At 59.3% G+C, this 23,641-nt stretch overlaps 1 protein-coding gene across 1 annotated transcript in view; it reads right to left on the reverse strand.

The window, feature by feature from the left end:
- Positions 1–15,385, reverse strand: part of LOC134474847 (splicing factor 3A subunit 2-like) — a 29,176-nt gene extending 13,791 nt beyond the window's left edge. The window contains exon 1 of the mRNA XM_063243708.1: positions 1–15,385. This exon is cut by the window's left edge and continues 4,180 nt beyond it. The gene's annotated coding sequence lies outside the window, so the exon portion shown is untranslated.
- Positions 15,386–23,641: the final 8,256 nt, after the last annotated feature.

Genomic DNA, 23,641 nt, shown 5'->3' on the forward strand with positions numbered 1-23,641 from the left:
CATACCCCTGGCTTCTGGGCCTGGCTGTTGAGGGTACACTTGCAAGTGCTGTAGGGCACACTTGGGGACCGCTGCTTCTCTTCCTGGAAGACTCAGAGGTCAGCCACTCCCCACAAGCCCGAGACCCCAGCCAGGCCGGCACTCACAGGTCACTCTTCAGCCGGACCCATGGGCCACAGGGTGCCAGGGTCCCCCTGGGTCCCAGCCCAGAGGACAGAGACAACCTCTGATTCTTGTGTGGGATTCCCAGTTTCCTGCAAGCATTGCACTTTCTGGACATTTCTAATGACTTGGAGCCCATAGAGCAGTGGACGTGGCAGGAGTGGACGACCCATGGGTTTTCAGAAACCAAAGTCTTCACGGAGCCGGACAGCACCCAGGGGCCAGAAGCCGAAGTTGGCTTGCGGTCACTCTTGTGGACAGCCCATGAAGACATGCGTCCATGCATCATCGTAACCCAAAAAAAGCCCTCTCAGCCCCCGCACTCACCCGCCCCCCACACCTCCTGGGCCCTGACTGCTGCGGGACTCTGTCACGTGTTGGAAGCACACAGTACACGGCCTTTTCCGAGGCCTGCCAAGCTCCCCTCGGGCTTCCCTGGCTCCCGAGCACTTTCCTCCTCACTGCTGAGTAATATTCCACGCCCAGATGGACCGCAGTTTAGCTACTGCTCACTCAGCAGGGCATCTGTCTGGTAGGTCGCCTAGATCACACTTTTTAATAAGAAACGTGAGCAATGGCATTTTTAAGGGATGCTGCCGTGTTTGCAGGCTCTGCCTGTAGCCGCTTGTGTCCCCAGGGTGCCCCAGCAGGCCTGTGTCCGGGTGACAGGGCATCGAGGACCTCCGCCCACCTCACTTGGGGTGAACTTGTTCCCCAGGTCTGTGGTGAAGTATCCTTGGCAGGGGCACAGGTGGGGACATTAACTGTCCCGCCTGCCCTGCTGGCCGGAGGCACGGCCGTCCTGGTGAGGAGGTGAGCGCCCTGCACAAGCTCTCCGGAGGAAGAGGAGTGAGGGTCCTGTAGGACCTCGGGGGAGTCACTCCCCACGTGAGCCTCTCTCCTCCCCACACATCAGTGACACAGGCCCTGGCCTCACCCCGAGAGGGAGCAGGGTGGCCTAGGAGATGGCAGGAAGGCGTCACGCACTGTGGAGCACCAGGCAGCTCCGTGGGTGCCGAGGTCTGCAGCTGGGGTTTCCTGAGCCACCTGCAGGGGAGAGAGCAGTGTGGGGATCATTCTGGGCACAGCCGTCTCTCGGGTCCAGGCCAGAACAGAGTCCCGATTCCTGATAAAGGATGAGGGGTGAAGGGCCCTAGGGATTGTAAGTGCTTGTGTGTACACATACACGCACACATGCAAACACACGTACATACATATATATGCACATATGCCTGTGCACCTGTATACACAGAGGCATGTATACACACATGCACACACACAAAGATACACATATGCACTCATATGCATGCATACATATACACTGACGCTTGTATATACATATACACACATGTATACACAATATGCATATGCATGTTGATGTTGATGTGCACACGTTATGTATACATATATACATAAGCACACACTTATACATGGGTATTATGCACACATATATACACACATATGCTTGTACATTCAGTGGTACCTTGGCTCAGGAACTTTGTTTTACAATTTTGTTTTTGGTGGTTTTTTGAGACAGGATTTCACTGTGCAGTTCAGGCTGACCTTGAGCTCACTTTGTAGCCCAGGCTGGTCTCGAACTCGCAAGGATCCTCCTGCCTCAGCCAGCCCAGTGCAGGGATGACAGGCTTGAGCCACCACACCCGGTTTGTCTTACAGTTTTGGAGAGCTCGGCTGCGTTTGTTTGCGTGGGGAAGATGGCCATAGCTGTGTTTGTCACCCAGTGCAACAGAAGCAAAATCTTAGTGAACGCTTGGTTTGCAAACTGAATTGCTTGTGAACAGAAGCCTTTGTGCATCAAGGTATTGATGTACATGTGTACACATGCATACTCACACATGCATACTCACACAGACATGTGTGCACACACATACACATCCATATGCACGTACCCATATGTATATGCATGCAATTTGGCTGCAACCAGGACTAGGGAACAAACTGTGCCACCAGATTCATGGGAAGAATTCAGTTTGTGAACTGAGGCGCTACTGTCTACATGACTGCCTGCGTGCACACATGAACACAGGTGTGCACACTGCACACCTCTGAGTTTCCCCATTGCTTGCAGGACTGGGATTGAACCCCAGGGCTTCCCCCGAGTGACACCCCCAGCCAAATTTTCCATACACCATAGTTTGCGACAGGGTCTTGCTAAGCCACTAAGTCACCCAGGCTGGGTTCAGACCTGCCATCCTCCTGCATCAGGCTCCCAGCGGGCCGGAATTATGGGCGTGTGCCACCATGCCTGGCTCGTGCAGAATTTTTACATGCAAGCAGCACGGTGGTTTGTTTATACCAGCGGCACCATGTTGCCAGGCAACAGGACCTTTCCATCTTCATGCTGTCCGCTAGCTGAGCCGCTGAGTGCGTGGGATCACACGGGCACAGCTGTGGGACGGAGACACAAATGCGGCTTTTCCAGCGCAAGACGTGATGGAAATATATGATGGATGTTGAAAAAATTGTTTAACTTAAATTTTGTGACAGTAGAAGACACACTGTCGCCAGCTCCTCCCAACCCTCCCCGCTTTGAAGGCAGTGCTCCCATGGCCATCCGCTGTCCGAGGCAGCTCCGCAGGCCTCCTCCCTAAGGGTCCCTGGGAGCACGGTCACCGCGACGAAGGCCGCTGCCCAGCGCGCCAAGCAGGAAACAGGCTGGTAACACATGACACTGTGTCCTCAGCCGGCTTCCCCATCAGTGACCACGGGCGGGAAACAGCCATGGAGGACCGTGAGACCCTCAGGAGCGGGGACGCTGGGCTGCAGAGGTGGCCGGACGGTGGTTACTTAAAGCCAGAGGAGGACCCCGGGCACTTGTGGCAATGCGACTTTTACTCTAACATACTTTTTAAACCTGAAATGCTCATCCCAGTTTTTTTTTTCCAAAATCCATTTTTTTTTTCAAGGATAAAAAGAAAGAAAGAAAAAAAGGAGAAGAAAAAAAAAAAAAACCAGAACAAAATTTCAAAACACATCAAACAGGGGCCACCAGTTATTTTTTATTTTTTATTTTTTTATTTTTTTGTCTTTTTCGTTTTTATCGGTACCAGGGATCGAACTCACGACTGCCTGCTTGCAAGGGGCTGAGCTAAATCCCCAGCCCCTGGCCACCAGTTTTTAAATGCGCCATGTCTGCTGTGACACTGACACCTCTCTCCACCTGGCTGGGGTGTCCTGAGAGGCCGCAGTGCGGGGCCAGTGGAGAGGCCCTTCCTGCGCACACTGATGCAGGGCAGCGCCCCATCCGGCCACGTACCCCAGGGGCTGCCGCTCCGACCAATCATCCCAGGGACAGGAACCGAGCCAGGGCCTCCGTGCTGAGAGCCCGCAGAAGTCACCCCCACTCGCCAGCCGGACCCTTCCCCGTGCCTCTCCTGTGGGCACTGCCTCAGCCGAACTGACCCCTGCTCTTGAGGCCCTGTGCTCGGCCAGGGGAAAGGTGGCCCAATGGGCCTGGGTGGCCGGGGCCTAGCAAGACTGGATAATCACCTCTAGCCCCTCCCTGGCTTCTCTGTGTGTGTGTGTGTGTGTGTGTGTGTGTGTGTGTGTGTGTGTGCGTGTGCGTGCACTGTGGCTTGGTTTTGTGTGGCTCCAAGGCTGGGACCCAGGCCCATGTTCTAGTGCTGTGCCTCTGGGCCTGTTTGCTTTTTGTGTGAGAATATCCCACACACCTGTGGGTGGCTGGAGGATCTGGAGGGGAAACCGAGGCTCAGCCAGCTGCTTTTCTCGGGCCTGAACTCCTTCTGCACCCTGCTGGGGACTTGGAGCCCTAGACTCCCTCTGACCAACGGCAAGACGGCAGGCCTGTCCCCACTGCCTCCCTGGCCAGGGCACCCTATGGTCAGCGCCCTTATCCCCCAAGGGTGTCCTCTAGGTGGCACTGAGACTTGTGCCACATGAAGCAAATTTGGACGGAATGAGGCTGGTGGTAAGGGCCACATCCCGAGACACCGGGATTTTGGGCAGTGGGAAGCCACGGAACGTTCCTGAGGCCGGGGAAGGCTGGGGAGATCCTTGGGGGGCAGAGTGGTTCTCCATCATTATGAGCCCCTCTGTGTTTGCACTTGAGGGTCCCAGCCTGTGAGGGCCAGGACTCGGGGCGGGGTGGGTCACGGCAGCCTCTTTTCCTAGGGCTTGGAGAGGGGCTCCCCGATGCTGTGGGCGAGTCCTCATCTTACCCACAGAATGGAGCCCTCGGCCAACCTACTCCCTCCCTAGGCTGACAGAGCCACTCCCCCCACCCCCTGCCTCAGTCTCCCCATGTGCTTTCCAGAGCCCGAGCCCCGCCCCTGCCTGGTGCTGGGACCTGTGTGTGGCCTTCGAGCAGCTGCCTGCCCCGAGGTCTCCTCAGGCCCTGTCCCTCCTGCACAGCAGCACCCGGTTGTGCCCAGTGGAGCTGGGAGGGGGCGGCTCTGCCAGACTCCGGCTCCGGGCCCCGTGGTACCTACTCAGCGGGGGCTGCAGGAGCCACTGGTGGTCACCGGCCGGAGAGGCTGGAGGAGGCAGCGCTGGGAGGCAAGGGCTGAGGCCACAGCTCTGAACCTGGAGCCCAGAGGGAAGGACAGCAAGTCCAGTCCTGGAGGCGTGCAGGCCTGCGCCCCTCAGGGGTGATGGCTTCTCCGTGCCCAAGCCAGCTCGGGACATGTGGTGTGCAGGGTGCCCAGCCCAGGGACCCAGCCCTGCAGCCCGGAGGAGCCGGACAGAGAGGACTACGGCTGGGAGAGGCCTCGGGGTCCTGAACGGACTGGACACCTGCACTGCTCCTGCGCAGGGGAGGGGCCAGGCGCGTACAGCGCCAGGTCCAAGGAACAAGGTGCCTAGGATTCTCGGTCACATTCACACAATGTAAAGGGCACTCGGCGACAGCAGTCCGTTATTTTGTTTGTGTTGTCTTTTTGAGACAGGGCCTCGCTGTGCCGCTGAGGCTGGCCTTGAGCTCACTGTGTAGCCCAGTGGTCTGGGCTGGTCTGGAACTCGCAAGGATCCTCCTGCCTCGGCCTCCCGAGTGCTGGGATGACAGGTGTGAGCCACCACGCCCGGCGCATTCTGTGTTTTTGATCACACTGCAAAGACCCTCAGGAAACAGGAGCGCAGAGCTGCCTCAGACAGAGGCAGGGATGATGGGCTGAGGGCGTGGGAAGCCAGGGGAGCATTCTGGGGAGGACTCGGGACAGTGTGGCTTTATTGCCATAAACGTAAAAATGTTTCACTCTTCCAGTCTCATCACATCGTACACCTGATCAGAGACGGCTCAACAAGTTTTAGACGCACTTTCAACAACATTGTAGGGAGCCCATTTCCAGGTTACTTGTGGGCATCGTGGGTCCTCTGGCTCACCTTGGTCTCTGGGGCTGGTCTCTGGGCTTTGTCGTGTCCCCCAGTGTCCTCAGCTGGACACAGGACAAGGGCAGCAGAGGGAAAAGCACAGCTTCTGTCATGCAATGGGACCTCGACACGGAGCAAAAGCAAACGATCGAATCTACACGCTGAACAGCGGACCAAGCCCCCCAGCGAGGTGCCCTGCAGAGCCGCCTGCTCCAGCTTTACCGCGCTGAGGGCCGCACTGAGGCTCTGCAGAGGGTCCCCTCCCCGCTGCTCCAGGGGCACTGACGCAGGCAAAGGCTGCTCAGGCTGGGGGCCCCCAGGGACAAGTGCCTGCCAGGCAAGAGGGGCCTGGGGGCCAGCAGGGAGCTGGTGGGAGGTGGCTCCCTGAGGGTGTCTCAGCCCTCACGGCACATCCCCTGCCGCCTGACGTGCCCCCGTCATCACCCATCCTATGGCACCTCCTGACCAGCCTCATCCGGGCCTTCCTAGCAGGTGGGGTTCCAGGGAACCCCGACTGAGAATCACCCGCAATGGTGGCGCTTGGGCCCAGGGAGCCCTTGCAAGAGGGGCTCCTCCTGACCCATGCAGGGGCCCGGGCCATATGGAGCCCTGGGTTCCTCAGCCTCCAGGGCTTGCCCTCTCTGCCCCAGGTTCCCCCTTGGGCCACAGGGTGGCTGGGAGGTAGGCAGCCCCATCTCACACCATGGGCCGCGCAGGGCAGGCGCCCAGGCTGGTGCGGGCTGCAGGGCAGGGGGAGGCGGGGAGCCCAGGAGGAGGGGGCTGTCCCGGGAGGCCTGGGGGCACAAGGCCTTCCAGGCCGAGGATGGCGAGACGGGGGCACCGGCCTCACATTCCTGAGCCGCCTACCAGGGCTGCTGTGCTGGGCGCTCATGCGTGCCGGCGCGGCCTGCCAGGAGCTGCCACTGGGGCGCGCGGGCTCCGACTTGGAGGCGGACGCCGGCTCGGGAGGAAGGGGCCGTGGTGGACCTGCCTGCCACACACTGGGATTGGAGCCTGGGCATGGCCGGCCTTACCTAGGAGGGTCCGGCTGGGGCTGAAGGAGGGGCCAGGGCCGGGGCACCTAGGTAGGGGACACAGGGGGCGCTCCTGGGTGGAGGACACAGGGGCCAGGGCTCCTGGGTGGGGGACATGAGCCGCCACAGCTCTGGGAGCGGGGTGGGGCAGGAGCAGGTGATGGCTTTGACCCTCGGAGGGCAAGGCCATGGGGCTGGGGCTGACCCTGGCTGTGGGGTCTCCAAGTGAGTGGAGCGGACAGGACTGGGCTCCACGGAGCAGGAGGAGCTAGTCCCCCTCTCCCTACAGGCCTGGCCAGGCTCCGGGGCTGCACTAACCCCTCCCGCTGCGGAGGGCCCACTGCGGTCCTCCTCTGTGTCCGGAGGCCGCTGGACAGATGCCACGTCCGGCCGAGGGGCAAAAGGGTGGCATGGTCCCATGTGCGAATGATCCACACGGGGTATTGCGCTGTCCCCAGGCTGTGAACGGTTAGCGTTGTCCCGGGAAGCGCAGGACAAAGTGGCCTTTTCCACTCTCAGCCGGAGGAAGAAGCAGCCGGCGGTGGGCAGCCCAGGCCACGCTTTCGTCTCGGCCCCCGGGATGGCCGGGGCCACCAGGGTCACCTGAAGGACAGGAACGAGATGTAGCAAGAGGGATCGTGCTGGACCCCCGGGTCCAGGGATGGCCATGTGTCCTTGGAGTGTCCCCCTGCCCTGAGAGAGGCCTGAGAAGGACCGGAGAGACCGCCCAGGCTCCCATCACCGTCAGCGCCTCCAGGACCTCGCAGAGCCGCTGTGATGGGCCCAGGCCTGCACGGTGTCACCAGCCAGGATGGGGTCCTGGAGCACATGTGCCCTGCACGGGGCGTGGTCCCTGGGCCAGGGGGATAGCACATAGCCCCGGCACAGCAGCCGTGCAGTGTGGCCACAGGTCCAGCAGAGCTGCTTCACTCTGCAGTGGGGTAGCATGAGCCACTTGCAGGGAGGGGCAAGGAGGGAGGGCAGGCACGGGGCGTGGGCCACAGGGTGTGGGCAGCCGGGGTGGCCCAGGGGCTGTGGAGGCAGGGAGAGCCAGGGGTTGACTGGCTCCTTTCTGGGACTTGGTCACAGCCGCCTTGAGCATGGGCATGAGTGGGGGTGTCCCAGCCCTGACTTGGGGACCTGTGCCTGTCACGTGCTGGGCCACTCTGTCCCGGGGTCCCAGGGCGGCTCGCGCCCGGGTAGAGGCTGAGGACAGTGAGCTCCCTAATGTGTTTGGAGAGAGCCAGTGACGGCCCGGAATGCTCGGTCACCCTGGTCACCGCCGGCCACCAGCCTTTGTTCTGCTGGGCCTCGGGGCTGCAGCCCGGGTGTCACGTGACGGCACCACCGTCAGCAGATGGCATTCTGCTGTCACCGCAGGTTCCGGGGTGGGGGCGGGGCGCACGTCCCACGGTGGGAACAGCGGGCACTGCCATGCCATGGGGGTGGCCGGGGACAGAGGCGACACCTGACAGAGGAGCGGAGGAGCTGGGGAGAAGGTGGTGCAGAGAGGGACACTGTGAGCAGGGTCCCTGCTGCAGGGGCCAGCGGAAAGCTCCCTGGGAGATGCCCAGCCCAGGCCAGGGGCCGCCTCTGCCCTCGGGCACAGGAGCCGCTCTTGGTGGCCTCCCAGTGACCTCGGCCAGCCCCATGGGCACCAGCAGTGCTCCTCATGGGGTAGCATGAGGCAGACAGGGAACTGAGGCAAAGGGACCCAGGGAGGGGGTAGCCATGTGCAGGACTGTGGGGGCAAGGTGGCAGGGCAAGGTGGCAGGGGGACATCACTGCAGCCCTTGGGAGCCACCTGTGCTCCATCTCAGTCAGGGGATCTGGCGCTAAATCATCTTTTCAGACACTGCTGACACAGTCACAGCCTAAACAAATCACCCTGAATCAAACATACCCATCAGTCAGGCAGCCAGCCAGCCAGGCAGTCAGCCAGTCAGTCAGTCAGTCAGTCAGTCAGTCAGTCAGTCAGTCAGTCAGTCACACAGTCAGGTAGCCAGGCAGTCAGCCAGTCAGTCAGTCAGTCACACAGTCAGGTAGCCAGGCAGTCATCCAGCCAGTCAGTCAGCCAGTCCATAGTCAGACAGTCAGGCAGGCAGTCAGGCAGTCACCTCATGGACAGACTGGATGTGGGGAGCCATCCCACATGGGGAGCCCCATGAGGGGCTGTTCCCAGGCCCTGTCACCCCAGCTTATTCCCACTGTGACCCTGCTCCCAGGTTGCCGAGTCTCAGTGAAAGTGGCCTCATGTTGCTGGCACGGGAAACCCAGACCCCAGCAAAATGCTGTGTGGCCCCATGAGCCTTTATCCCCAGAGCCCTCACACTCATCTTGGGACCTCAGTGGCCACCACAGAGGGACAGAGAGGACAAGGGCCACGCGCTGAATGGGCACTAGAGCCCCAGTGCCCCGGCATTTCTCCCAGGCCCGCTCCCCATGGCTGCACTGTCCCCTCCCCAAGGAGGCCCCAGCTGTACCCCCAGGGCTGTCCCTGTCCCCAGACTGCTGGGGACCTCTGTTCTGTGCCGGCTGGCCACGGGTACCCAGGGTCACAGTCGCTCTACGCATCACATGGGCCTGAAAGTTGCCTGTGGCGGGGTCACCGCACCTCCCTCCTGCGCCCCGGGGCCACACTGTGGGGGCCGTGGCAGAGTCACGCAGTGTCTTCCCATGTCCCATGCCCCCCGTGCAGGCGGGAGTCAGAGGGGAGGAAGGAATCCGGCCCAGCTAACAGGCAGCTCTGCATCCCTGGATGGGGAGCCCCCACTGTCAAGGCGCCCCGTCTTGGGGTTACACTTCCCATACCCCAGGACGTCTAGGGGTGCAGGGTGGGGAAGGCGATTCGAGCTGGGAGCTGCACAGCACAGCGGCTTTGATGTTTTCCAGCCAAGGGGAATCGGTTCGGCTCTCTGGAGGCGGCCGGGCGACAGGTGTCGCAGATACTGAGGTGCTAATTCACTCTGATTCTACCCAATCGCCTGGCAAGGCCATCTGTCCTGCTGGGGCCGGCGGGCAGGTGGCACGTGCGGTGTCTGTTGGGGATGGGAGTGGGCAGTTTGGGGGTGGCGTTCCTGCACCCATGTGGCGACGTCCCTGCTGTAGGTGACCCTGCTTGAATGCACCTACAACATACAGGAGAGACAGCAGCTGGGAGCCGCAGAGGAGGTGCCCCAGTAGGGGGACCCCAGAACCACGCCGAGGACGGCAGCAGGAACACGGGGCCCCAGGCTCGCCGGGCCGGCTCTTGGCGTCACGGAGTCCGTGCTGCCTCTGCCTCTGCCTCGCGCGGGGAGTGCAGGGTTAGCGAGGCTGGGACCCTCTCCCTCGGGAGCAAGCACCCCAGCAGGGCTGCAGAGGCGCTCTGAGGCTTGGCAGCTGGGGGGAGCCCTCGTGTGTCACAGGTGCCATCCTGGTCACAGGCGGGGTCCCCAGCTGGCCGCTTTCCACCGCGCTCCTCTCTGTCTTCAGGCACCTCCAGTCCCAAAGCCAGGCCGGAGGACACAGTTCAGTCCCGCTGTGAGCAGACAAAAGCACTGGGAGCAGTGGCTTCGAGGACGCTCGGGGACCAGAGTGTGATGAAGGCTCCCCTGAACCCCGGCTCCTAAACGGCAGGACTGCACACCCCACCCCACCCCAGCTTTGCACTGAGCCACCCCGGGGCGCGTGGTCTCCGTGCCCACTCACCCAGGGACTGTCCCAGTATGCCTCTGTCCCCAACAGCGAGACACCGGAGACCCCTTGTTCTGTTCCCAGGAGGGATCCAGGCTGGGAGGATCGGGGCACACTTGGGGAGTCTTCCCAGCCTTCCCACGGGTACAAGAAGTGGGGCCCGCGCTTGCCCACCTCCTTGCCCTGCCCCTAGGGGCCGGCTTTCTGAGAACTGCTTGCCCTCCCCTGCGGGCCGGCCCTGGTCCCTCGGGCTGGGTCCCGAGTCCCCGGTGGGCAGGATCCCCTGCCACTTGCGTGCCCCTAATGGCTGATGACTTTCAGTCTCTTTCCATGCATTCACCCTGGCTCTGCTCGTCCATTTAAAAAAGTTGGGTCGTTCCTTATTACTGGATTTTGGGGATTCCGTACACATTCTGCATCCAAGCCTTACAGACACGTATTTTAAAGTGGTTTCCTTCCACTCTGTGGCTGTTTTTCCAGGCTCTTAACGATATCTTTCAAAGAGCAGGAATATTTCATCTTGGCGAAGTCCATTTTAACCATTCATTCCTCCGTAAATCACGTTTTTGCTGGTGTAGCTAAGAGATCTCTTTACCCAAGAGCACAAAGGACTCCAGCTGTCTCAGGCTTCACGCTCAGGCCTGTGGACTGCTTCCGGGTCATTTTCGTAAAGCGGTCAGATACGGATTGCTCTTGAATCTTTGTGTTTTTTCATGCCAATAATCAAACATCCCAGCAAGATCGGCTTACGCAGATAGATTTGTAGAAAAGTCCTGCAGAGCTCATTAGACTCAGTGATTAGTTTGAGGGGCTTTATTGCCAGCTTCTGCAGACAGCCCTGTCACCTGGAGCAAGGACAGTTTTCCTCTCCGTCTCCGGTGGGCTCCTTTCCGGTCCCACCCCTGCCCGACCTCCCCAGCCGGGCCTCGGTCCAGTGCAGCCGCCACAGTGAGCTCAGGAGCCTGCTCTGGGTCTCGGGAACGCTGACCTCTCACTGCTAAGGAGCATCGCTGGGCTTCTCCTAGACTCCACTGAGGGGTCCCCTGCTCTCCTGCTTTGGGGACAGGTTTTTGTGTTTTAATGGCAGTTTTCACAAGAAACAGATGTTGGACCTCGTCAGATGATTCTTTTCGCACCTACTGAAATGAATTTCTTTTCTTTTTCCTGTTGCTCTTCTTCAGTTCGTCAGCATGGTTAAGGCTCCGGTTCGTTTTCTAGGGGAAACTGATTTGTGTCCAGGGGTTAAGCCCTGCTTACCCGTGACGGGTTCTGACCCTCTTCCTATTACTGGATCCAACTTGCTGAGGTTTACTCGGGCGGCTCTGGACAGGGTTCTGTGTCGTGGGTGAGCCGGCACACAGCAGGCGGCACAGCTCTGCTGAGCTCTGGCCTCTTGTCAGGCTGCGATGAGGTGCCAGCAAGGCTGGGGCCCTGCCCGACTGGGGCAGCACCAGTGCACGTGTGTGTGCGTGTGTGTGTGTGTGTGTGCAACACACATGTGGAGGGCCACGGGAGCACCAGGGGGTTTGGCTGCAGGAAGACCCCGAGGTCTGAGTCCAGAGCTGGGACAGTGACTGCCAAATCCCTCCAGCTCACAGCGGTCACAGGAATGTGGCGACAGGGTTAAGCCAGGGAGCTAATCTGGCTTTGATGCTGACCCTCTGCCCGCGGGGGCCTGGGGTCAGGACCACCCGCTCTGGCCCTCCTAGGCCCTTCCTGCTGGGCTGTGCTCCTGTGGAAGGGGCAAAGGGCTCCCGGGCACCAGGGCTGAGCCAGGCACAGCGGTGGCACCGAGCAGAGGCTGCGCCCTGGCCTTTGTGGGTCCAACTGTACCAGAAATGGATGCTGGGATGGCTGGGTGGCCTTGAGCATAAGGCAGGGTGACAGGTGACCAGGACACTGTGGAGAAGGGGTGGTTTGCAGCTGTGATCCCACTGAGAAGGTGACACAAGTGGCCAAGATGAGGGGAAGCCAGCAGTGGGCAGGCGCTACCCAAGGGCAGGGTGGAGGCCGAACAGAGCCCAACAGCAGGGAGCCACAGAGGGGCCGAGGGGCCACACCGGTGACCCTGGGTGGCTGTGATGAGACAAGTCTTTGAAGGGCTCAGGCAGAACAACGTGCCCTGACTTAAGCTGACACACGACAATGGGCGGGGCATGGTGGCCATGCCAGGGGACAACCCCTAAGAGCAGAGGCAGGAAGCAGCTTCTCGGGGATGGTGACAAAGGTCGGGTCTAGACTGGTGTGGAGGGCAGGGCCTGGGCTTGCAGATGCCGTGTGGGGTTGGGTTCGGGGAGTGCAGCACAGGGACGGGGCAGCGTGAGTGGCTGTGTTCTGTTTGGCTGGGCAGGGAGGCAGGTCTGTGGCTGAGCATCGGTGCCGGCAGGGACCTTAGTGCGGGCCTGTGCTGCGAGCCGAGTGGGTTTGCACTGTGCAGGAACAGACACGAGATGTGGGAGAGAAGGCGGGAAGGGGAGTCCGGCCAGGTGGGGCCCATGAGACGCAGCACTGTCCCCAGTGCTAGGCTGAGCTGCAAGACCTCGGGGCCTGGACCCTGGGGTTGAGCCCCAGGGCAGCTGTGAGGAAACGTGGGTGGGCAGGGCATCTTGGAGGCGGCTCTGCTTTCAGAGGACTGAGGGGGCCAAGACAGAAATGGGGCTCTTAAAATGGGGGAAATCGTGGGCCGGGGCAGGCCAGGGTGGGGACGGAGGTTGTGGAGCTGCTGGTGCAGGCCTAAGTGGGCCACAGGCCTCAGCGGGTGACCAGCTGGAAGGCCTGGGCAGGGCAGGGGCACCAGGTGGGCACAAGGAGGAAGACGCTGAGCAGAGAGGGCTGGATGGCGAGACTGCCGTGGAGACGCAGGCACAGGGCTTAGGGACAGCAGGCTGGTGGTGTGACCCGCAAGAGGCCACACTGAACCAGGGTTGGGGGACGAAAGTGTCCCCAGCCTGCTCCTGGTCACACGGGGCCTGGCATTCGGTCCTGGGTCTGCTGAGTCTGCTGCGCTGCCCTCCCTGATGGACAGAAAGCTTGGGGGCCCCAGGGTTCCCCTGCACATGACCTTCACCTTCGCCTCCCGGCCCGGCAGGACAGCCACACGGGAAGCTGTCTTCCTCAGGGACTCTAGGGACAGCTCGGTCTCTTGGCCCGAAGCCAGCGCCTGATGCAGGGGGACGAGAGGCCCGCAGGAACCCAGCGGCTTGTGGCAGTCTGCATCCAGGTCACGTCCTCTTGTCCTCCTGCACCTGCCCTAGCTGTGAGCCTTGCTCTGGCCGCTGTGGGTAACTTGGCAGAGCCCGGCCTGGGCAGGCAGGGAACCAGAGGAAGAGAGATGGGGGAGACTGAGGCCTTTTGAGATGGGGGGACCTGAGGGCAGGGGAAGCAGCCAAAGGGCCGAGGAGGGAAGAGGAGAGGGGTGAGGGCAGCACAGGCTGATCGGATTTATTATTTACAGGTTATTAATTGCTGGGAACGGATCGCAGCTGGAAACCCTCTCAGTGCCAGCTAAATGCCTCGGAGAAAACCCTATCCGCGTAGGACTCTGGGAACAAAGGCCCCACGTAACCCTCTCCCGAGGTGTGGAATCTCTGGGTAACTCAAGGACCTCACATTCAGACGCAGGAGTTGTGAAACCTGAATACCTGATGAGGTTATTTAACCGTCGCCGTGCTCGATGGCAGTGGAATGTGGCCTTCCCGAGCGTGAGTCATCAGCGGCAAAGCCTAGGAAAATACCCAAGTCAACCCAATTACACCACTATCAATCGCCGCATCGCCCTGCAACCCAACCCAATGAAACTGGAGAAGATGCCAGCTGGGCCGGGCCGGGCGGAATCCAGCTCTTGGCGAGGGCTGCCCGCCTGGCAGCGGCCTCTGTGGCTGTGCCAAGCCACAAGCCCTGTGTGGTCGATGTTCACAGAGGTGTCGGCCCCATTTCACAGCTTTGGAAACTAAGGCAGCCAGGGCAATGGCCTATCCCGCAGCACAGGCCACCACCACCACCCAGGGTCCCAGGAGAGTACTGGAAGAGGTACTGGCAGCTGCAGGTGACTGGGGGTCCTGTGTAGGCTGAGGCGGAGCTCCCCTGGGCGTGCTACCATCTTGGGCACTGGATTTGTGACCGCACATGGAGCACCCACTTGGCACCGGCACGTGAGGGCATCACCTGTCACAGCAAGCAGACGTCTGCTCAGGGTCACCAGTGAGTGGTGGCCCAGGCCCAAGCCCAGCCTGGCGTGCCCATCTGCGCGCGCGGGGCTCCAGCGCCTGCTTCCCGATACCCCGTGGGCGGAGGCCAGGCCGGCAGGGCGGGAGCCATCGGCCCACCCACGAGCCAGTAGCGCTTGGTGCTCTTAATCAGTAAGATATGTTTCTGGAATAAAAACCGCATCAGCATTTTCGTTTTCAAGTTCAGACAAGGCTTTTTCTTCTTCTTCCCCATTTTGCCTTCGCATGGGCGAGGCTAATCCTCGCTCTCGGCTGACGCGTCTTTAGGCGCACGTTTAAGCCGCGGCGAGGACGAGGACGAGGACGAGGACGAGGACGAGGACGGCGCGGGGAGTCTGCGCTGTGCCCGGGCCTCTTTCAGACTCCTCCAGTGCCACAGCCCGAGTTAGCGATGCAAAATTAAAGAGCAGCGACGGGTCCACGGCGGCCGCACCCACCCGGGTCCTGAGTGTCCCGGCCACGGCTGGGCTCCGGCCCCCTCCCTGGGGTCAAAAGCACAGGTCCTCCTGCCTCCCAACATCGCACCCCCGGCCCACAGATGGGGCTCCTGGGCCAGGAGGGCCACTGACACTGGACATGGGGGCAGAAGGGTGACCCTGTGGGGTCATGGGAGGGAAGGTGGGCCGGCGGGGGGCTGAGCCCCGGCGGGCGGGCGGGCGAGGTGTGAGCCAGCGCTGGGAAGCGCACTCCGAGGTGAGGCGCAGAGGGCTTTCCATGGTGACAGAGTAAATATTAGACCTCCCTCCCGCCGCCCTCGGGCTCCTCGGAGTCCATTCAAGTTAAAAGTCTCCGGTCCTAGACCTGAACTTGACTTCACTGAGTAGAAGGCGGAGGGTGGGGTGCAGGAAGCAAAGTGGGGCCATAAATTAGCCGGGCATTTGTCAGGAAGCTTCCCCGGGAGCGCGGCGCGCAGAGCCCCGGAGGCTGAGTCACCTGAGGCAGCAGGTGGAGACGGGCAGAGGCCTCGAGCGTGCAGGGGGCTCCGCCCGCGCCCGGGGCCAGCCCTGCCTGCTGGCTGTCAGGGGCACCCCTCAACTGGGACGCCTCACACCGCCGTGCGTGCCCAAGTGCCCCCTGGTGGGGGCGGGGAGTACTGCCGCCTGGGAGCCGGGTGCGCGCCCGCGCGCGTGGGGGTGCGCACAGGGAGGGTGCGCACAGGCAGGAGCTCCCGAGACGGGGCTGCCGGCCAGGTCTTTAGAGGGAGGCGAGAATGAAGGCAGAGCTCAGGGGTCCGGGGAAGCCCTCCGTCCTTCTCTCCAGTTGCAGCTCTGGTGTCTGCCGTGTTGGGGTCATGAGAATTCGGGCCCCTGAGCCATTGCGCTGTTCCCGCCGCCGTCCTTCGGAGCGCCGGGGCGGTGGTGCCGGCCCACGATCTCAGCTGCTGTGAGTGGCCGAGCCGCGGCCTCGCCGCCTTCTCCCGGACCGGCTGGCACCGCTCACGTCCTCTGATGCCGCCCGTTTTCTATGTGCTCCACTCCTGCTGTCACTGGTGCTGTGCTTTTCTGTCTTGTCTCACGTGACCTCATTTGTTTGGCTTCTTATGGTGGATCCTTAGATTGCTGGTTTTAAATTTCTCTTCTAACAGCACTTTAACGAAATGGATTTAAATTTTGGGGACAGGGTCTTACTTCGTAGTTCAGGTTGACATCACATTTGCTATGTAGTTTATACTGGCCTTGAACTCCTGATCCTCTTGTCTCAGTGTCCCACGGGCTGGGATTATAGGTGACAGACACTACACATGACGTGCAACATTAATTAATTAATTAACTTAGAGACAAGACCTTGCTACATAGTTCAGGCCGACCTATGAAACCTAGGCTGGCTTTGAACTCCTGGAGATCCTCCTGCCTCAGTCTCCTGAGTGCTGAAGAGTACAGGTGTGTCCCACCATGCTTGGCTACCCAGCACTTTAAACCTGTTTCCTTAAGCATTGCTCTAATTACCTTTAAAAATGTTCCTACATTGAGTTTACCCTGCTCAGACCAACATATTTCCAATTTGCTTTGCAATTTCTTTTTTGATCCTTCATGTGTTAAGTGTGTTTTAAATTTTCCAAGCATTCACATCTTTCCAGGCATCTTTGTTGCAGAATTTAATTGTTATGGCTGGAATAGAATTCTGTACATAAAATCATCCTCATTCTGCGTGGTTTCAAGCATAGAAACACCGCACTAGGACCGAGTTCTGAGTGACGTGAAAATGCAGATTCTAGAAGAAAAGCTCAGAACACCAATTCTCAGCAGGAAGCCTCTTCGCCTTCAAAATGGGTCAGAGCACGTAGGTTTTTCTCTACTTCAATTCTGCTGAAATTGTTTAAAGGAGCGATGTGATAGTTCCACTTTAAAGTCTAATATTGAAAATTTTATCATTTACAACTGTAAAACCTCATGATGGAGAAAATCCAGGTACCAACTGGAAATGGTGGTACAGATCTTTTCCAGTGTACTTTTGGCAAAATGTGGGCAAAAGGCTTAAAGTGGGCTCAACACCCAGTGAAAGGGTGTCAGGATGGGAAGTTTTCCTTTTACGCTGGTGAGGCGGAGCCTGCAGGAAGGCAGCAGGGTGGGTCAGGGCCGGGGACAGGGCAGGCTCCGTGGGGAAGGGTGGCGCCTGCTTGTAGCTGGAGGGCCCACATTAGCGTGCGCACGTCCCCCCTAGTCTCATGTACTGGGAAGGTGATCGTGTCACGGGCAGGTGCAGTTGCTCACCGGTGGGTCGGCCCACGAATAGGTTCACAGCCAATCCGCTGTCAGCAGGCAGCGGTCACCGCAGGGCCAGCTCCCTCTCCACTTCTCGGTCTGCTTCCTGGCCGCCATGATGTAAGCAGCTCCCTCCGCCAGACCCTTCCACCATGGACCGAAGACCTGGGTGTTCTGTCACAGCATCACGGAAAGTGACTGAAACATGTAGCTTCTTCATGGCAGCAGGAGGGGTGGAGCACAGGGAGCAGCTGGGAGAAAGGGTGCTGCCGTGCAGGGGCTCTGTGGAGGAGGAGAGGAAGTAGGGTTCGGGCGTTGGGGGATCAAGGCTTCGGATGCCCTGGGCAGGGCCAGGGCGCCGATGGCACAGCCTATGCAGGATGAGGGGCATGGTTCTGCACTCACGAGACCATGTGTCACATCTGCCACTTAAGACAGCTGTCTTGCACCTCTCTGCAGCTCAGCCAGGGGTTGCAGCCCATCCAGTCCTAGCACTGGACCAGGGCCTGGCGCCTGATATTCCTAATGCTCACAGAAGGACACGTGGCCACACATGTGAGCACAGGCATCGCCAAGCGTGGCCGGATGAGGCCATCCTGGGTACCACGGTGTCCCGAGGACGGTGACTCCCGAAGTTGAGCAGGTAGGTTTTGGGCTGGGTATCCTGGGAGACTCACGGCAGTGCTGCGCCCCCGGTGGAAGGCGAAGGTGGGTGACCCAGGTCCTTGGAGGACTTCCTGTGGGCATCAGGTGGGGCTGACAGAATGCGGCCTTCAGAGGGAGGACAGCACAGATGCTACCCTCGGGTGCCCAGGGGAACCGCCTCTTGGGGTCCAGCTTCCCTACAGTACTACCTGCAGGAGCCTCAGCACGAGAAGTGTGATTTTCTGAGCGCTTTGTCCTGCCTCAGCCTCCCAGAGTGCTACAGTTACGGGCGCCTGCTACCGCCCCCCCCCCCCCCAGCCTGCCACTGTTACTCTCCTTTGCCTCCCTGTACCCCTGTGAGCTGGGCCAGGGCGCAGGCGTGTTCTCCCTCCAACCTTCAGTCAATATGAGCACTGCGTGCTCTGCCGAGCAGCCGGGCTGCCACCGACAGCTGGCCTGAGGAGCAGACTCCTGGGCTCGCGGTTCTGGAGGCCGGAAGCCCCAGGCCGAGGTGTCGGCAGGCCTGCTTTCCTCCGAGCCCTCTCGGCCCGATGGCTACAGCTGGCCACCTCCACCAGGTCGTCCTCCTGGGCACTGGTGCCTGGCATCTTTGCACAGCAGGCTGCAGTCCTCCTTTTTTGTCCTTCTTCCTTTATGGTGCTAGCGATCAAGGCCAGGGCCTTGCACGCGCTAGGCCAGCGCTACACCCCGAGCGGGGCCTGAGGCCCCGGCTGCCTCTCAGGAGCACGAGGCAGATGACCAGGGCCGCCCAGGCCGCGTCTCCACGCCCGGCCCCCCTCTGAGGTGTCAGCACAGGGCACAGGCACGGTCCCACCTGCTACTAAAGCCTCAGAGGCAAAGTCAGTCTCGGCCCTGTTACCATGCCACTGTGACTTAGCACAGGGAAGTTCGGGCACCGTCACTGTGACAGTAAGTGACCTGTTTCCAGATGAGCCAAACCCCGTTTTCCACCTTCAGACCGGCACTGCAGTCTCTTGTGTGTCTTCACCTGCCCACCGCCAAGGCCTGGACCTGAGGGGCTCCGTGATGCTGCAGGCCAGGTCCTCACAGGTCATCCAGGCTCACCTGTCCCTGGACGACCCTGTCTGTCCTGCCCAGGTGAGAACACTGCACACCACCGATTCCCACTCTGGGAGTCCCTCTAGGGGAGCCGATGTTAAGGAGGGCTGTTTTAATGATGTACACACAGCACCCGTGTGCTGTTTGCCTTCTACACAGCGGAGCAACTTCCCTGATTCTCTCAGCGTGCGAGCTCAGGTGTACGGACTTCATGTGACTATCTGAGAAGTTATTTTCACACCAAAGTCCCAGGACGGCAAGCAACTGTGAAGGTGTCACTGGAGATGCGACTTTCCCTCCTGCCGAGCCGGCTCAGCCCGTAGACATCTGCAGGTTCCTGTGTCGCCTCAGGCAGGACCGTGGCCTGCTGCTCCTGGTGTGGAGATGAGTTCGGGCGCCAAGTAAACAGTAAACTCCTGTCAGCGCGGTCACAGCACACCCACCTGTGGGAGACCGTCCTGGGTGTGTCTGTGGAGAGGAGCACGTGGACGGGGCCAGGGCATGGGCACCCCCGACCAGCGAGGGGACCCAGAGCCTCTGCCCAGCAGCTGGAGCAGAAGCTTCAGTTTCCTAGGCTGGGCCTGGGCCTCAGCCTGGCTCTAAGACAGGAGCCCACCCCACTGGCTTCCCCACGGCTCTCATAAGCCCCCAGCAGTGAGATCTGTTACAACAGCGTCATCCTGGCACGATCGACAAACAGATCTCACACAGGCGGCCTCCAGAAACAGCCCCAGAGGTGGACTCTGCTGACAGGGCTGCCGCTCCCCACGCTCTGCGGGCCTCCCAGCCCTTGCTTCAGAGAACCTTAGCTGGCACCCTTCTCATCTCTGTACAATTTACAATTTACAAGTTATTTCCTACTTTTTGTTACCTGTATGTATAAATTCAGTAAGCCCTCGTACACCCGACCTTGTATTCAGCAACCTTGCTGCATCCATCCTAGTGTGTGTGTGTGTGTGTGTGTGTGTAGTTCCTACCTTCTGTTGTATTAAAGGTGGAATTCAGGGAATGCTGAGCCCCTTTACCGTCACCTCCTGTGAACGCAGAGCTTGAACTCGCTCCAAGCCCGACAGCTCGAGTGGACACTCGTTTCCCGTCTACGTCAGTTCCACTTGGCTATCTTAGAAGCATCTCACACTGAATCTGTTCGAAGTTGAATTCTGTCCGGACTCTGTTTTCCTCAGTAAGCACACTGAGAACGAGTCTCGGCGCTGGCTCCCTCCCCCGGGACGGAATGCCCCTGCCCAGCTGTCCGGGAGACCTTGGAGTTACTCGCTCGCTCCGTCCCCCGGCCTTCTGTAACTGGCCCTCTCCCACAGTCTCCGGTTCCCCCAGCATGAATCAGTTCTGGTCTCTCTCCCTGCCCACTGCCTCCGGGCTGGCCTAAGTCACCCCATCAAGGGCCCCTGAACTATTTCTCTTCCTCGTCTACAGTTCACATTCTAACAGGCAGCAAGACTGGTTGTTTAAAGCTTTCAGCTGGGTCCTTGTCACTCCACTGCCAAATGGCCCCACGGTGGCACAATGCACTTGGGAGTAAAATCCGTGCCTCCTGTGGTGCCCGACCCTGACCCTGCTTCCCTCTGCCCGGCCCTATACCCCTGTTCTCGTGGCCCCAGGCTCCGGCCCCACTGGCCAGCCTGCTGGTCCCACGGGCTGCACCTGCTATGCCCTGGTCCTCTAAGTACTCCCCGGGCCCTTTGTGGGTGGCCCATAGCTGCCACCAGCCTTCCCTTCTTGTGCTTCCCGCAGAGCTGGATGCGCCTGTCTCCTGGGATGTCTCTAACAGCCTCACCAGGACACACAGCGCATGAAGCCAGGGATGTGTCTTCTGGCTCATGGCTCTACCCTGTGCCCACTTGAGAAGCAGCTTAGGCTCAGAGTGGCGAAGCAATTTGTTCAGAGCCACACAGCTGGCGAGAAGATTCCTGAACCGTGATCCGAGGGTCAAGCGGATGTTCTCCCCAGGGCATCCCTGCTCCACGTCCAGGGCAGCCTGCTCCAGGCGTTTCTGTGGCACTCATTTCCCTGGCTCCCAGGAAAAGAAACCACAGTCCCTGTCACTCCCTCCCTTCCAGTTAACTGTGCTGTTCAGTCACTAAGCCTGCGCTGCCGTGCCACCTTGGGCGCAGATTTCCCCTCCACCCGTGGGATCAGTATCAGGACCAAGTGCTTTATGCCTACTAATCTGTTTGTACTGATTCGTTCCTTCGAACCCCACCTTCAGGGCTAGGGTTGGGGTGCAGGGAGCTGGAGAGCACACACAAAGCTGCCGGGGGCACAGGGACCCACATTCTAAGCCTCCTAGAGCATTAGCACATCTGCTGTGAAAACAAACAGTACAATTCCACGAGTGAATGATGAACGCGCACTGTGCTCTTTAAACAGAAAAATTAACTTGATGTTTGTAATTTACGGGTTACTTTAAGCACACACAAGACCTTTGTCAAAGTGCTCCTGCCTTTCCCATAGACAGAAGTGCCTCTGGCTGGGGGACCGAAGGCTGATGGAGGAGTGGACACTGCATGTTCACAGCTAAGCCCAGCTCAAGCACTGTGTATTGCAGATAGCACTGAATTCTTATCGTGCAGTATTTGACCTTAAAATAAACACAGATGCAAGCAAATGTGTACTCAGGAGGAAAACAAATCCTGTGTCACAGGGAAAAATGAACACTACAAACCAGGTTTGGAACTGTGTTTGTGCGTGAGTGTTGCTGAAGTGGTCAGGACCTTGGACAGCGCCCCGTGGCCTTGTCCAGTCAGAGGGATGGCTTCCCACCAGGTCAGCCTTTGGTCCTGCCTCAGCCATGCTGCAGTTAAGGATTCTGTTTTAATTTGACTGTTTCTCATGTGCGAACTGAGTATATGCAGAACTTGCTACTGATGGCAAGTACTTTTTCTTTCTTTCTTTTTTCTTTTTTTTAATATTCCTCCCACAGAGCTCCGCATTTTGAAACAAAACACTTCACTCGAGTACAGGCATTAGAGTGAGAAGTCTTTTGACTAAACTTCAACACCAAGTGATGTTAGAGGAGTAGATGACTCCAAACAGAACGGGTGTAAGACCTTCATTTCCGATTGAAAACTGGCTTACTGGTAGCCCCTCCCCCCATCACTTTTCCCTGTCCCATTTTGCAGATAGACACCCTTTAGTAGCTCCCAAACTACATGGTCAGATCAGAAAGTACTGACCAAAAAACAGTATGTTTCGAAACAGCCCCGGCCCGTGAGAGGGGCCACGCGGCCCTGGGTGCCCGTGCAGGGTTAAAGTGATGAAAATCAGTATCTCCGCGCCCAGCACCACACACCACCGCTGCAGACGCGCCCTCAAGCAGAGCCTTTCTCCTCGGCCTCCTAAGGCGAAGCGGACCCAGCTTTGTCAGCTTGCTCCCGACAACAATGCGGTCACGAAACTCACTGTGACCGCTCTGCTCTTTACAAAGGCCGCGGGCTGGCCGCTTTCTTCCCTTCTAAATGCCCGAGGAGGCGGTGACTTAATCCTCAGTGGCGCGCTCGGCGAGGTTCCCAGGAGCGCGGCCGCTTCGGGAGCGCAGGCGGCTGTTGTGCTTGGGAATCCATCTTCAGAGGGAATCAAAGCGCCCACAATGCAGCACCGCGTGTTCTCACCACGCCAGCCCCACATTTCCTATTTAGCGGCCACAGGGCCACACCCCGCCCTGCGCTCTCACAAGGCTGCCTTTTATCGATGTGTGTTTGTTATTGGGCAGCTCACAGCGATGTGTTTGTGCGATTCCGCTGGTGTGCACACATCCATTGAGCGGCAGAAAAGAATGTCTACTGCAAACTCGTTAAGAGGAGAAAGGGCTCCCACAGCTTCGCCTCTGGCCAGGCTTCCAGGGAGAGGAGTTGTTTAACTCTTCATGGTCCAGAACGCCCGACTTCTTGGCATAGTTTACATTTTGTGTGGCTTCTTTGCAGATAAAATGCCACAGACCCTGGGGGGAAATGGTATTTCACAGAGTGCCACAATCCCAGAAGCTGCCGGCGCACCCTAGACGGTCCTGGGAACACTGTGACGGCCTTCCGCACAGGCTTGCGCTGATTCTACACAGCAAGGTAAGCACGGCTGCCAAGAGACTCAGAAACTTTTTGTCTCAGAAGCATTTATTTTAGCTTATAAACTTCTGGTCGCCTCTCCACTGTGCTTGTTTTAGAAGTTTTAACACGGGAGGTTACGCAAAATCCCGACTCAAAAGTGTTGTGCTAGGCAATTCCGGAGTGACCTCTCGCTCGTGGTGCCATTCCTGGCGACCTGAGCTGGTACAGAGATGGTTCCACTTGACAGGAGTCGCAACAGAGGCAGGGAAAGGAAGCCAGCTACCAAGAAGAGCATACAAATATTGTCTCCTCTGCCACGGGCCATGCGGGTGGGGGAGACCCAGGCAGCGCCCCTTAGCTGGACGGGGGAGCTCCCTTCTGAGGTGACGGGGTGGGAAGAGTTAAGGGCCTGCATGTCCCTGCCCGCCCACTCCCCTACATTCCAGAGGACAGGGCTCGCTGACAAGGCAGCACCTAACATGAAGAGGGTGGGTTCTCGAACTAATTAACTGGAAATGAGTCTTGTCAATGTTTTGGAAAGGCAGAAGGGGTGAAAGAGCCCGCTAGAATTAATCACAGTGAGAAACTACTTCAGCTGGCTGCCAGCATTCAGAAAACCCAACGAGGAGCGGCGAGGGGGGGAGGCGAGGGGCGAAGCGGACGCCCATCTGAATCAGTCGCCGCACAGAATGCACGCAGACGGCCCAGGC

This window comes from Cavia porcellus, unplaced genomic scaffold (assembly GCF_034190915.1).
Source record: "Cavia porcellus strain 051 isolate PalLab524CR breed Dunkin Hartley unplaced genomic scaffold, mCavPor4.1 scaffold_40, whole genome shotgun sequence".
In the NCBI taxonomy this organism is placed as follows: domain Eukaryota; kingdom Metazoa; phylum Chordata; class Mammalia; order Rodentia; family Caviidae; genus Cavia; species Cavia porcellus.